This window comes from Lepisosteus platostomus, chromosome 5 (assembly GCF_059453375.1).
Source record: "Lepisosteus platostomus isolate fLepPlt1 chromosome 5, fLepPlt1.hap1, whole genome shotgun sequence".
Taxonomy (NCBI): Eukaryota; Metazoa; Chordata; class Actinopteri; order Semionotiformes; family Lepisosteidae; genus Lepisosteus; species Lepisosteus platostomus.
The window spans coordinates 59,977,387-59,987,105 of record NC_142615.1 but is presented as its reverse complement, the minus strand read 5'-3'; the positions used below and the strand labels follow the sequence as shown (position 1 = coordinate 59,987,105).

Here is a 9,719-nt window from a genome sequence, read left to right as displayed (position 1 = left end):
GTTCTTCCTATTCTCTGTTGATAAGTTTTGCTCCATATTGGTGGATATTCAGTTTTTTTTATGAGCCCAGTACTTGCATTTCTCTTGCAAGGTTTTAAACTCTACTCAAACCCCAACTTCAAGGTCTTTCTCTGCATTTGATTAAAATTGTGTACAATATTGTACAAATGCAGTAATTTGACTTTGCTGATGTGTAGATTGTTAAAATAACTACTATCCGGTTAAAGATTAGAAATATAATTTGTGTGGGGGATTCACTATGGCTTTATATTTATTTTTGTTTTAGCATGGGGTTCAAAAATATAAAAGCAATGTATTAGCACTGATCCAACAGTTGAAACGTTTTTGTGTTCATTTATTCAATTATTCTTACCTTCATCTTAACATATGACATCTACTGTACATAAAAGAACAGATGTTAACATTTTTCAAATTGTATCATCTTGTATATTAATATGCAGGTACTTTTTATTTGTGGTGGGGGTAATGCGCTTTTGAACCTGACTGAAAGGCCTTGTCCTCTTGTCCTGTGATTTCAGGCTCGAAGGCCATTGCTCTCCTTGAAGCTGGGGAAAGGGCTCCTCTTGAACAGCAGCACAGTGAGGAGGAGTGGGGCTCCAGTCTGTTGCAGGAGACAGAGCTCACTGCTGCAGAAGGGAAAGAGAAATTCAGTGAGCAGCACACAGAGAGCAGACAGAGTGTGGAGGATCTGGACTTTGTGCCCATGATGAAAACAGTGCCCGAGAGTGAGACACCTGGGTTGTTAGTTTATAATGATTTCACAGAGAATGTTAATTTGGACACTAACAATATTACACAAGGTTGTAACGGAATGGAAAGGTTTGTGCTCTCTGTACTAGAGCACAAAGAAGAACTGGATGTTTTCAATCTTACAGAGCAGCACATGGAGCCCCAGTTGATTGACCCTGCAGAGCAGCAGACTGATGCACCTGTTGAAGAGATCAGTACTACGTTACAGCACCCAGAGCCAAATAAATTGAAAAGTCATTGGCACACTAATAAAGGGGAGAGAGCATTCAGTTGCAGTCAGTGTGAGAGGAGTTTTAGTTGCGGAAACCATTTAAAAACTCACCAGCTTATTCACACAGGAGAGAAGCCTTTCAGCTGCAGCCTGTGTGAGAAGAGAGCTAGTCAGGTAGCCTATTTAAAATCAATATTTGTTTTTAATTTATTCACACAAGAGAGAAACAAATTAAATGTAGTCAGTGTGTTAAGAGGTTAAGTGTGGCAAGGAAGCTAAAAACCCACCAGGTTGTTCACATAGGAGAGAAACCATTCACTTGTAGCCAGTGTGGGAAGAAATTTAGCCTGGCAGGCAATTTAAAAGCCGACCAACTAATTCATACAGGAGAGAAACCTTTCAGCCTAAGTCTATGTGGGAAACATTTGAGTCAGTTAAACAACTTAAAAACTCACCATCATTCGCACAGGTGAGAAACCCGTCAGCTGCAGTCAGTGTGGGAAGAGTTTTAAAAGACACCAGCTTTATCACATAGGAGATAAACATAGGATAAGACAATACACAGAAAGCTAGAACTGTACAATGATGACTTGATCTCCAATATTCTCTAAATCCAACCATTACATTTGTTTTCACAACAGTATTTTTTTTATATAAATTGACATGTTCTGATCAAAAATACATTTGCATTACAAAGATGTTTTTTTTCCCCCAATTAATATTGCAAGCAGTTACTTATGGACATCGAAAATTGTTTAGTTTCTTGTCTAAAAAATTTTAACCATAGACTCACTCCTCAATACTAAGTACTTTTACAACAAAAATGTGGATTTCACCCATTGCAGTAAACTAATTTGAAACTCAGTTGTATATGTATTTATACACAGCAAATCAGCTAGTGTTAAATCCACTCAAAACTTTAACAGCTCCACATTCACCAGAGTTAAATTAGCACTTTCTAAATACTTCGAGCCTAAACTGACAGTGTTAAACTCTGAGTGTCATTTTCAGAATTCTCTGTGTTATTTGTACACTTCTGCAGTGTACACTAAGTGCAGTGTAAAGTGCTCACACTATCCAGAGTTTTTTTAACAACACTGTGGTGTCAATTAATTGACACTATTAGTGTTAAGTAACACTGAATAGGAGAGTGAATACAAATTCTTAAATTTCATTTTCTGTCCCCTTGATTTGTGTGCAGTATATTTAAAACCACTAAAGTAAAATGCTGTTTAGTTGTATGTTTTCTATGTGTGAAAGTTAACCTATAAAACAGGCAAACACAGGTAAAGTCCACTTTAAAATGTTTTTATATGTGAAAAAATGGTTTAAACATTTGTTTTCGGTGACTTTTATGCAAGTGGAACAAAAGTTTTAAAAAAAGACTTAAAATCTTAAGTAAATCTTAATTCCATGGTGAAAGGTAAGGAGAAGAAGCACGTTTAGGATGTGCAGCCTCCTCAAGTGTGAGGGAGAGAGGAGCAATGAAATAAGGCAAAGTAGACCATAGGATGGAGCAGGTAGAATAGGTAAACAGCAGGTGAGAATGAGTGGGAAGATATGTTCCAAATTTTCACAAGCTTTTCCCTATTTCTCTCAACAACAGACTCATCTCCTTCTAATTCCTCTGCGTTATTTGCAGATGTTGGCTTTTCATATCCCCCACCACCTCAATGTGGACACTCATTCTCACCTGCTCCATGCCCATTCTCACCTAATTATCTTTTGTTCTTCTTTGCCTCATTTCTTTGCTTTCTCACTCTCCCTCCCAGCAGAAGAGGCTACAAAGCCGAAACACGTTTGTTCTCTCTACCTTTTACCACAGAATGCATCTTTACATGCTCCATTGCAGCCAATGCAGGATTGCAGATCCCTACTCGAACATCTAGCTCTGCCTTCTGCAAAAGGCCCTCATCCAATCAGCATTCCCATAAACAATAACACAATTACATTTTTCTACAAGGACATATATGTATAAATCAAATTATAACAAATATAAGAATAACAAATGTTTTCATCACTACCATATGTACCCTGAAGATCAAAAGGCTTTCACAAGTTCAAATCCTCAAATTTCAGAACATCCCTTTCCTCACTTTCAGTCACTTGGAAAGCATGGTAATGTTCATCAAGGTGATTTGTGAAGAGCTTGTCCACCAAAAAATAGATGGTGTTATCAATCATCAGTATTTTATTAATTTTGCAGAAAACTGGAATTTCTTGTTCAATCTTACTGCAAATTACAAGTTCTGGTCTGTACTATATACCATCGATTTTGAGTAATTTGTAGTGTACACATTCTTTTATAAGGTCAGTTGAAGAGCTTGTGCCAAACCAATGCCACTAGTAATTAAAAGAGAATGTCATTGGTCCTCAGTATGTCTTACTGGTAATTTTTCCCAATGATACCCAACATCCATTTAATGTTTCTTAGCAAGTGACTTTGTAAGGTTCTTGAAGTTTTTAAGTGTGGTTTTAGACACTTTGTTTGCCCTCAAACCCCATAGTCCGTACATGTAACAAAGGACTTATTATACAGCTTGGATAATGTACCATGTAGTGATGCTTTGGGATTAGGCTTCTCTCTGGATACAACAGTTTAAAAAGTTTATGATGGTCAATAATCAAATACTTCAAATGTACAGTCATACCTTCAGTATGAATAAGGGAGAAAACTATAATCATTATTTCAAACCACAAATTCCAATTTTGATTTCCTTGATGGACAAACTCACCAAATAATAGAGGAATGTTTTTGACAAGGCACCAAGTTTGTATAGCATTCAGCCCAATATTACGACCTGTGTCTTCAAAGTTAACATTTGTAGGACGTTTGTTTTATGCTCTAAAAACCCGTAATCAAAGGAGTAAATTCTTAATAACACATCTGATTTGAAAGTTTTCTGTTAGATATTCAAAAAGTAATTTCACCTCATACTGAGCCACACCCACGAGAAGCTAATGCATGATGTCATGGTGAGTAATTGTCACACACACGAAAATATTGTAGAGTTGAAGACTGATTTTTTTTTCACATCATAAACTGAATTGGGCTGTGGGTCAACTTGAAGAGACTGCCAATGCATTTCAAAAATGTATTTTCCCCACAAGATTATTTTGGGGTCATCCTCTGTATAGTCTGGGCATCTCTCTTATCAATCAAACAAAGGTGACAAAAATAATTTCCAGCAAAAGATTCTGTAAAATCAATAATAATGTGCATTCCTAAATTATCACCAGTAATACGAAAGATGGTACCATATATTCTGTCAGTGGAAAAGGGAAGATCTATATCATGACCTTCTAAAGTTCTGGTATCATTTAGCAATGGTACCGGTATAACATCAAAAACATACTTCTTAAGGTCCTGAATATAAAAAAAGCGATATCAAAAGAATATTCATAACAGCTCAGTTGAATTTTGGTGGCACATTTCCAAGAACAAAGTAAAGGCACCCAATCTTCTGATCCCCACGTTTAGAGCCAAGTGGATTAGTGGTTTCAAAATCATCCTAGTTGAATTTGTAATGTGTGGCTCAGTTTTGAGAACAGTGGACGAGACTTAAAGTAACTTCCATCACAAAAATCTTGGTGTATGACATTCTCTAAGCAACTCATAAATCTAAGAATTCCAGCACATGAATTTAAATGTTTCCAAAATGGGGACACATAGAAACATGTCTCTCATGGGCACTTGATCATAAGTGCCAGTTTGCCAATTTTGGCAGCAATCATATCTTACCCCAAGCAATATTTATCAATTCCCCATTTTTTTCTGTATTGAAGTGGGTAAATGGCTTCTCGAAATTTGCCAAACTTTTCTGTACTGCAGATTGACTGTTATCATCTGTAGGTAAAGCTCAGAGTATCAAGTAATAGGTTTATTCCATACTGAAAAAAAGAAGAAAGAAAACACAACGTTTCGCCGTGGAGCCTTCTTCAGGTGTGGAAAGAAAACACAATGTTTCAGCCCTGGAGCCTTCTTCGCTCCACGGCCAAAACATTTTGTTCTCTATCTTCTTTTTTTCAGCATGGAATAACTTGTTCCTTTGCAGCCTACGCATGCCGACGCAGCTACCCACCTGAACTACTAAAGCTCAGAGTCATGCTATGATTTAGAATGCAGCTCACATTAAAAATAAAGGCACAGAATAAAATCAGCATCACTCTATAAGAGTTAACAATACCTCTTTTGCTGCAGTGTCATCTACATCAAAGCTTGTGTTGGCCCTTCTGGGGCAAGGCTCGGAAAATCTTAAGTCGGTATCACTGGATGAACGGGACAATGTATCCATGAAGGAACTGGGAGTCGAATGGCCAAGGGATTCAAGTTCTTTAAAAATAAATAAGGCAAAAGAAGAAAATGAGAAAACTATTGTTTTAATGAAAACAATATTCATTAGGATCAGCTAAATGTGACTCACCCTCATTACTATCTTTGATAGTTAAACAAAGGTTTGGGTATGATTGAATTAGTTCTTGAAGTGTGTCATCTTCAGCCTCCGTTAGTGTGTCATCATAGATGTGTAACTCCGCATCAGGCATCAGTTCAAATTTCCTGTACACTGAATATACGTTATTATTAAAAAAAACACCAAATACCACTTTCAAAACAGAATACACATAAACGCATCAATCATGTTATCATTAAACAACAAATATTTTTTATCAGTAAATACTTGCCTTCACTGAGGAAATCATCATGGGAAAACCCTGGTGCCAGTCTTATATACTTATTTAATTTCTTTAAATTTAAATCTTCAGCTGCGTTTTCTAAGCAGACAAAAAATCATGGAATTATGCAATTGAAAACGCATCAGTTATGGTAGTAGAGCCTACATCACGTGCTGGTCATACAGCAAGCGGTGAGGTTGATAAAGGTCTTAAATGCAGAGCAATTTTACCTTAATATCTTCGAAAGCTAAATGTCATATTTAGAACGGTACTTAATGGACATTTTACTTTGGCTGCTTTTAGGATCAAATAATAGTGTATCTAGCTTGGATGACTTGCTCTACAGGAGATAACTGGTTTTAGTACTCAACGCAGCATCGTTATGTAATGTAAAGCTTCCACGCTCGAGAATGCTCCGGCCTGCAGTAACTTAGAATTTGTTAAGCATTTATTGCATACTATCAGATGTTTAATTTTTCTGTCGAGACAAATACACGGAAGGACAAAGCGAAACTAGCTATATAACGTTGTGAAAACGTGATGGACTGTTATATATGTGACGACGTTCAATAGAAAAATATCTCGTTCAGTAGCAAACACTGTATTTAGCTAAGTTACATAACGTTGCTAAATAGAGTAGAAAAACAAGCTATCCACTGTATAGAAAATCTTGCAAACTAATTTCACGACTTTACTCGATCCTAAAACCAAATAAACAAAGTAAAAGTTATTATTGATAACAGTTTTCGAAATGGCATTTAAATTCGAAAGACATTAAGTAAAGAAAGAGCACACTGCATTTAAATTTAAGACCTTGATCAAACTTACCGTCTGTTAATGACCAACACATGATACAGATCGTGCTGGCAGCGTCAACAGGTGTTGTATTTAACGCTAACATTGTAGCTTTTTTCAACTGAAAGCCTGTACGGAAGCCCGTTAGTGACACGGAGAAAAAATGCGTTTTATGTAACCTCGTTTCAGTTTAAATTGAATTATTATTTCGTAAATAATATTGTATAATTTAGTAATATATTGAAAAATATTTGCAATTATATTACCCCATGCAAATACCATATTCATTTATTGACTATAAAGAAGATTACGAGGCTGACGTTCTCGCGTTTTTTCGTTCCACCTTAAATGCTGCTGCTGTGATATTATGTCGTCTTTCGCCTTTCGGTCAGTACTAATCCGGATAGAATATTGTAGACATCTTCAGTGGAAGGGAATATCCAGATAAATAGCGACTGTGCAGATTGTATTGTTTGTATGGAATACATTTCAGAAAAGCGCAAACCAATTTAAAAAGCTCACAATAACACACATTTACACTGGGAAAAGGTGATTGCACTTTATGCTGTATTGCTATGGCCCTCTATCCTGATTACAAAATCGTCTCACAATTCTGACACAAATTTTACTGTACCATTTTTTAAATGACCCTCTGAACATGGCACTTGTTCTGTACAAGTCGATTGATAAAACCCGGCCTGTAAATGTTGCTGGAGAATGTAAAAGAAAGAAACAGCTGCAACCACAAGAATAACAACAAAAAGGTCATTTTGTTATTTAATGTCCTTTTGAGACATGCACTGTCAATGCACACAGGTACATGCTTGACTTCGTTAGAATGTGGACAAATATGTTTTGTTGAAAGTGTGGAAAGTTTTAATAACTTATTCCTTTCTTACACGGAATAAAAGAACAGAGTCTTTATAAGACAAAAACAACCCAGTGGGCAGTGATTCGTCCAATATACATATATATAATAGCGAAAAAACAGCTATATGTATATATACATTGCCGCAATGTATAATTAACATTGAATTGCAACGGTAATTTCAACAATATTAATAACTGCAGTAACAGATGCAGCCATTCAAAACAAGCGGGGTATGCTGCAGTATAACACGGTGGGCGTGTCGCAGTATACCGCATCATACCGTATGCAACTTAGATTATGTTAATAGCATAATCACCTTGTAAAACCGCCAGCTGGAGCTAATAAAGGTTAACCTCTCCTGTACAGCATTTGAGCTGTCACCAGAAAACGTCGGTTTCGAATCCTGATCACTGCTGAGGGACAATCTTTATTCAATTAAGAATTTAAGTTGTATACTCTTTAGACTTTTAAATTTAAACAGTGTATTACAGCATGTTAAACATTAAACATTAAAAAGGCGGTATATTTTATAAAAGCAAGATTGTTCTGTTGGACAAAAGTACACAACCTACCACCTTTATCATAAATATTTTAATTATGCAGGAATATTTTATGCATCAAAGTCTTTACCGAAGATATTACTAATAGTATTAATAAAGAATGACCTTGAACAAGCTGTAAGCTAAAAGTATTACCCTGGTCCAAATTCTTTGTAACCGTCTTTGTAAACGAAAAGAGTTTATTTTTTCATTGACAAAAAGTAACACCACAGCATTTAGTTGATCCGATCACACATTCGTTTCCAATCATACAAAGTAATTCTCGAGAATCTCCGATTCACCATGCCTTTCACATGCTCATAAACGATATTAATTTAGGAACATAAACATATTACTGTATGTAAACTGTACTGTATATTGCTGGTCTTGGTAGTTTAAAGAAAAAATACACACCAGTATTCCATTTCTCCCTAAACATTTTAAGCATCAACGTCTTACATGTTGTTATTTGGGAAACGTTTTTACGTGCTCCTTCTGACCATATTAGGATTATATACTTTGTGAAAAGTGATAGTCTTTTAACCTTTTCTGTGAATTCGCTTGTTATCTAACAAATGCATACTTTTAGAATTTGATTAACAGGGAATATAATATGGAATTTCGTATCTAAAAAAATTAATAATGATATAATTATATTCATGTACTGTCTGGTGGAATAAACTGAAGAGGTTAGTTAATGCGACATGGAATTATTAAGAATTATCACCTCTTTTTACACTTGAGAACAAATGAGAACATTGTAAGACTCTGATGCTTAAAATGTTTAGGGAGAAAGTGGAATACTGGTGTGTATTTTTTCTTTAAACTACCAATACCAGCCATATACAGTCTGTAATGTAGGGATTTCTATATGTCTTTATTTAGTGGTTACATTAGTGACAAAGGCTAAACTTTTAGCTTCAGTAACGCATACGCCGTATGGCATACATGTTTGTTTTGGGTTTTGCTTGTTCACATATCTTCCCTTTTTATAAAACGACATGGTTGAAAACTGTTCCAGAGCCACTGTTGTTTCATCAGTGAAAAGTACATCATGAAATGCCTCTCCCTGTTCAATCCTCTGGAAAAAAGAAAAGGAGCATAAAGCGTCTGATGGTCATAAACGATATTAATTTAGGAACAGCATCAGAGATATGTTTTTAACTGCACTGCATCGGAGAGAATACCATAGTGTGTTTTTTTTTTACTCCCTGGCGGAAACTGGCTTCCATAAGAATCAGTATGGCTCAGAGATTAAATAAAACTTCACTCGCACCAAACAAATGTATATTTCTAAATATCACAACATGATTGAAGTTAAGTCATTTTAATAACAATGAATAGTCACCTATGCGTTACAATATAAACATTTAAATTGATTTAAATCGCGTTTAAATCGCCTTTATTTAAAACCCATAAATAAAGCTGATACTGTTTAGACTTTTAATTATTGAAAACTGTATTACTGCAGCACAATGCACAATGCAACATAAATCGCTATGTTTGTCTTCTGTGTAATAATGTTGACCTCTCTGTCCAGCAAATTAACAATAGTAATAATAATGAAATTTATTGTATACAGTATGGCGCCTTTAAAGGTGGCTCCTCAAAGCGCTTAACAGTTTAAAAACAATAACAACACAGCAATACTGTTAGGCTGGGCAAACGATTTTTTTTAAGAAATACAAAATGAGATATAATGATGTGTTCTGGCTTAGACATTAACGAAGAGCATAACACGTGGGCGGCGTAGCGGTCGGCTCTGGCTTTCCTATCTACTATATACACTGCAAATACAACCCCCCTCTCTGCGGGAGTGCTGGCTGTGACGAATTAAACCGGTTTCACAGGTATTTTC

General features: G+C 35.8%; 2 long non-coding RNA genes across 2 annotated transcripts; both read right to left on the bottom strand.

The window, feature by feature from the left end:
• Nucleotides 1-339: 339 nt before the first annotated feature.
• On the bottom strand, nucleotides 340-3,965 carry LOC148670437 (uncharacterized). Its single transcript, XR_015937022.1, has 2 exons — nucleotides 1,438-3,965; nucleotides 340-1,132 (listed from the first exon to the last, which is right to left on the bottom strand). It is a non-coding gene; the product is annotated as an uncharacterized LOC148670437 (long non-coding RNA).
• Nucleotides 3,966-3,992: 27 nt separating this feature from the next.
• Nucleotides 3,993-6,524, bottom strand: LOC148670436 (uncharacterized). Its single transcript, XR_015937012.1, has 3 exons — nucleotides 5,666-6,524; nucleotides 5,407-5,547; nucleotides 3,993-5,315 (listed from the first exon to the last, which is right to left on the bottom strand). It is a non-coding gene; the product is annotated as an uncharacterized LOC148670436 (long non-coding RNA).
• Nucleotides 6,525-9,719: the final 3,195 nt, after the last annotated feature.